This window comes from Coregonus clupeaformis, chromosome 8, assembly GCF_020615455.1.
Source record: "Coregonus clupeaformis isolate EN_2021a chromosome 8, ASM2061545v1, whole genome shotgun sequence".
NCBI lineage: Eukaryota > Metazoa > Chordata > Actinopteri > Salmoniformes > Salmonidae > Coregonus > Coregonus clupeaformis.
In genome coordinates this window covers 30,236,234-30,242,233 of record NC_059199.1, presented here as the reverse complement: position 1 = coordinate 30,242,233, position 6,000 = coordinate 30,236,234, and positions in this window count along the sequence as shown.

Here is a 6,000-nt window from a genome sequence, read left to right as displayed (position 1 = left end):
TGAGTTTTTCCCCACAAAAGGGCTTTTCTACAGAAATAAATACTCCCCAGTTTCATCAGCTGTCCGGGTGGCTGGTCTTAGACGATCCTACAGGTGAAGAAGCCGGATGTGGAGGTCCTGGGCTGGCGTGGTTACACGTGGTCTGCGGTTGTGAGGCCGGTTGGACGTACTGCCAAATTCTCTAAAACGACGTTGGAGGCGACTTATGGTAGAGAAACTAACATTAAATTCTCTGGCAACAGCTCTGGTGGACATTCCTGCAGTCAGCATGCCCGTTGCATGCTCCTTCAAAACTTGAGATATCTGTGGCATTGTGTTGTGTGACAAAACTGCATATTTTAGAGTGGCCTTTTATTGTCCCCAGCACAAGGTGCACCTGTGTAGTGATCATGCTGTTTAATCAGCTTCTTGATATCACACACCTGTCAGGTGGATCGATTATCTTGGCAAAGGAGAAATGCTCACTAACAGGGATGTAAACACATTTGTGCACATCATCTGAGAGAAATACGCTTTTTGTGCGAATAAACATTGCTAGGATATTTTATTTCAGCTTATGAAACATGGGACCAACACTTTACATGTTGCGTTTATATTTTTGTTCAGTATATATGATTATTTCTTGATACATTTGAAACAAGGTCTAGTTGTGGCTGCAACCGGACTAGATTGTGAATGACTCTTGGCGGAATGCATTGCTTGACTGCCGTGAGGGTGATAAGTAGCCTGACGACTCTTCCGCTGCTCTGTTGTTCGCTACATACTTCTCATTCCAGAGAAGAAACTAACATCCGTGAGCGTGGCATATTGTTTGGTCGGAACAAGTCTGGGTAGCCAGGCAAGGTGGTAAACACAGTCATTTGCGAACTGCAGCCCCTCAAACGATTCGTTCTCGAGTTCGAGTGTGTTGAGCAGAGGCTGTGTATGTTTTGGTTCTACAAAGCTGTGTCCATCAACACATTCAATTATCAATTAATTGCAGTCATTATTGCACCATGCGATCAATTATCAGTTCTAAACATGTATTTTTTATTCTCTATGATCTATTTTCCTGCGTACATATGACAGACAGTTGGTGGTGCACTCGTAGCTATGACAGATATCAAATCAAATCAAATTGTATTTGCCACATGCGCCAAATACATTTACATTTACATTTTTTTTTTTTCAAATACAACTGGTGTAGACCTTACAGTGAAATGCTTACTTACAAGCCCTTAACCAACAATGCAGTTTTAAGAAAAATAAGTGTTAAGTAAAAAATAGATAAGTAAAAAATACAAATAAAAAATAATTAAAGACCAGTAGTAGACAATGCAAATAGTCTGGGTAGCCATGATTAGCTGTTCAGGAGTCTTACAGTGGGGAAAAAAAGTATTTAGTCAGCCACCAATTGTGCAAGTTCTCCCACTTAAAAAGATGAGAGAGGCCTGTAATTTTCATCATAGGTACACGTCAACTATGACAGACAAATTGAGGAAAAAAAATCCAGAAAATCACATTGTAGGATTTTTTATGAATTTATTTGCAAATTATGGTGGAAAATAAGTATTTGGTCACCTACAAACAAGCAAGATTTCTGGCTCTCACAGACCTGTAACTTCTTCTTTAAGAGGCTCCTCTGTCCTCCACTCGTTACCTGTATTAATGGCACCTGTTTGAACTTGTTATCAGTATAAAAGACACCTGTCCACAACCTCAAACAGTCACACTCCAAACTCCACTATGGCCAAGACCAAAGAGCTGTCAAAGGACACCAGAAACAAAATTGTAGACCTGCACCAGGCTGGGAAGACTGAATCTGCAAAAGTTAAGCAGCTTGGTTTGAAGAAATCAACTGTGGGAGCAATTATTAGGAAATGGAAGACATACAAGACCACTGATAATCTCCCTCGATCTGGGGCTCCACGCAAGATCTCACCCCGTGGGGTCAAAATGATCACAAGAACGGTGAGCAAAAATCCCAGAACCACACGGGGGGACCTAGTGAATGACCTGCAGAGAGCTGGGACCAAAGTAACAAAGCCTACCATCAGTAACACACTACGCCGCCAGGGACTCAAATCCTGCAGTGCCAGACGTGTCCCCCTGCTTAAGCCAGTACATGTCCAGGCCCGTCTGATGTTTGCTAGAGTGCATTTGGATGATCCAGAAGAGGATTGGGAGAATGTCATATGGTCAGATGAAACCAAAATATAACTTTTGGGTAAAAACTCAACTTGTCGTGTTTGGAGGACAAAGAATGCTGAGTTGCATCCAAAGAACACCATACCTACTGTGAAGTATGGGGGTGGAAACATCATGCTTTGGGGCTGTTTTTCTGCAAAGGGACCAGGATGACTGATCCGTGTAAAGGAAAGAATGAATGGGGCCATGTATCGTGAGATTTTGAGTGAAAACCTCCTTCCATCAGCAAGGGCATTGAAGATGAAACGTGGCTGGGTCTTTCAGCATGACAATGATCCCAAACACACCGCCCGGGCAACGAAGGAGTGGCTTTGTAAGAAGCATTTCAAGGTCCTGGAGTGGCCTAGCCAGTCTCCAGATCTCAACCCCATAGAAAATCTTTGGAGGGAGTTGAAAGTCCGTGTTGCCCAGCGACAGCCCCAAAACATCACTGCTCTAGAGGAGATCTGCATGGAGGAATGGGCCAAAATACCAGCAACAGTGTGTGAAAACCTTGTGAAGACTTACAGAAAACGTTTGACCTGTGTCATTGCCAACAAAGGGTATATAACAAAGTATTGAGAAACTTTTGTTATTGACCAAATACTTATTTTCCACCATAATTTGCAAATAAATTCATTAAAAATCCTACAATGTGATTTTCTGGATTTTTTCCCCTCATTTTGTCTGTCATAGTTGACGTGTACCTATGATGAAAATTACAGGCCTCTCTCATCTTTTTAAGTGGGAGAACTTGCACAATTGGTGGCTGACTAAATACTTTTTCCCCCCACTGTATGGCTTGGGGGTAGAAGCTGTTAAGAAGCCTTTTGGACCTAGACTTGGCGCTCCGGTACCGCTTGCCGTGCGGTAGCAGAGAAAACAGTCTATGACATGGGTGGCTGGAGTCTTTGACAATTTTTAGGGCCTTCCTCTGACACCGCCTGATAGAGAGGTCCTGGATGGCAGGAAGCTTGGCCCCAGTGATGTACTGGGCTGTATGCACTACCCTCTGTAGTACCTTGTGGTCGGAGGCCGAGCAGTTGCCATACCAGGCAGTGATGCAACCAGTCAGGATGCTCTCGATGGTGCAGTTGTATAACTTTTTGAGGATATGAGGACCCATGCCAAATCTTTTCAGTCTCCTGAGGGGGAATAGGCTTTGTCGTGCTCTCTTCACGACTGTCTTGGTGTGTTTGGACCATGATAGTTTGTTGGTGACGTGGACACCAAGGAACTTGAAGCTCTCAACCTGTTCCACTACAGCCCCGTTGATGAGAATGGGGGCATGCTCAGTCCTTTTTTTCCCCCTGTAGGCCACAATCATCTCCTTTGTCTTGATCACGTTGAGGTAGAGGTTTTTATCCTGGCACCACACGGCCAGGTCTCTGACCTCCTCCCAGTAGGCTGTCTCATCGTTGTCAGTGATCAGGCCTACCACTGTTGTGTCGTCGGCAAACTTAATGATGGTTTTGGAGTCATGCCTGGCCATACAGTCATGGGTGAACAGGGAGTATAGGAGGGGACTGAGCACACACCCCTGAGGAGCCCCCGTGTTGAGGATCAGCGTGGCAGATGTGTTGTTACCTACCCTTACCACCTGGGGCGGCCCGTCAGGAAGTCCAGGATCCAGTTGCAGAGGGAGGTGTTTAGTCCCAGGGTCCTTAGCTTAGTGATGCGCTTTAAGGGCACTATGGTGTTGAATGCTGAGCTGTAGTTAATGAATAGCATTCTCATGTAGGTGTTCCTCTTGTCCAGGTGGGAAAGGGCAGTGTGGAGTGTAATAGAGATTGCATCATCTGTGGATCTGTTGGGGCGGTATGCAAATTGGAGTGGGTCTAGGGTTTCTGGGATAATGGTGTTGATGTGAGCCATGACCAGCCTTTCAAAGCACTTCATGGCTACAGACGTGAGTGCTACGGGTCAGTAGTCATTTAGGCAGGTTATCTTAGTGGTCTTGGGCACAGGGACTATGGTGGTCTGCTTGAAACATGTTGGTATTACAGACTCAGTCAGGGACATGTTGAAAATGTCAATGAAGACACTTGCCAGTTGGTCAGCACATGCTCGGAGTACGCGTCCTGGTAATCCGTCTGGCCCTGCAGCCTTGTGAATGTCTTACTCATATCAGCTATGGAGAGCGTGATCACATAGTCATCCGGAACAGCTGATGCTCTCATGCTAAAGGTCATGATGACTCACATATTCCATCACAAAATATCATTGACCACACAAGTTATTTCCACATATAACATTACATTTAGTTCAAAACTGATTTCCTCACTTTTTCTCAATTCTTTGGTCAATGAAAACAAGCACACAAACAAGCAAACTTGAAAGCTACTTTGTAAAAAGAAAAAAGGAGAACATTTTCACAAGGAACAATGTGAAGTTGCATACATGTGGACTCAGGTTACTGCCATTTTAATGTGCCTACTGCAAAAACAACTGAGACACACGTTGGCCGGTCTGAGCATGATTACAGGGCAGGGTAATGACAGCCCTGATCTGCAGAAAGTCAGGTTGGTGAGTTACAGTCACAGTACCGAAACCTCCCATTTTCTTTCTCAAGGCTGCCTCAGACAAGAGCTCTCTGTCCCAATAGCATAATGAGCAAAACCTGAAAGTCCTCATTTGTGACTGCGGCCTATTCTTTAGCCTACACTGTTCACAGGTGAGACACACACTCACTTGATCTGCCAAGAATACTTATTTATGAGCTAATATGTCCTATGCAGGCACACCTTCCTGACAGTGACAGTGTTATTGAAAGTACATTTCAACCAAAACTCAATGTTATATGTTACAATTAAGTTATTAAAAAATTATACAAACTCCTCTTGACTTTAATTTTCAAGATAATTGCTCAAAAACATTCTACATTCAGAAGATTTGATTTCATGCCTTACTACACACTGTTGTTTGACAAGCAGAACACTTGTGACCCAAGAAACCTAAAACACTGACAACAAAAAGCTTGAGATCCTAGATGTGTTGAAATCTTATAAGACATAAAAGGGATCCAGGGATATTTTTGTACACGTACATTTTATTGAGTTTTCTTTTAAATTCAAGTACAGTGTTACACAATTGTACCATTGTTTTAACACCCAACCAGACCAACAGTAAAAAAAAAAAAAAAAAGCCATTGTTGACTCAAGGAAAATGAACTTGATAGCCTGGTCACTACCAAGCACCTCCTGCACCTTGTAGTGTTTGTTCACCCGCGCATTCGTATTCTCCTTCTAATTGTACTCAACAGTAGACTACCTTATTTAGACAGGTTAGCTCATTTTATATGAATGTGTTTACAAGAGGATCAAATCCAGTTCAAATGTAAATGTGTGGTTTCAAATCCAGTCCATTATGGTTCGGATAAAATATGGATGCTTTAAATAACCCACCCCTGTGCTCAGGGTGTCGGTTTCCCACCCTGAGCACACAACCTGCCACCGCAGGGTTTCTTTGTCTCTGTGTTGTTTAAGCCGGTCTTTACATTCTTTCTTTCTTTCTTTCTTTCTTTCTGAGGTATACCTGTGAAGAAACAGGGAGACTGGTGGGGCAGGAGAGGAGAACACTATTGCATACACACACACACACACACACACACACGCACACACACACACACACACACACACACACACACACACACACACACACACACCAACTGCAGCAAGACAGAAATCCTCTCACCAGTAAAGAGTCAACACATAGGATTTAAAAAATGAACCGTTGGTCTGCCTTTATGTTCTGTCATTCCAAATCCCAGGAACAAATAGGAGAGAGAGAGAGGGGGGAGAGCGGGGAGATAGAGCGAGAGAGAGAGAGAGAGAG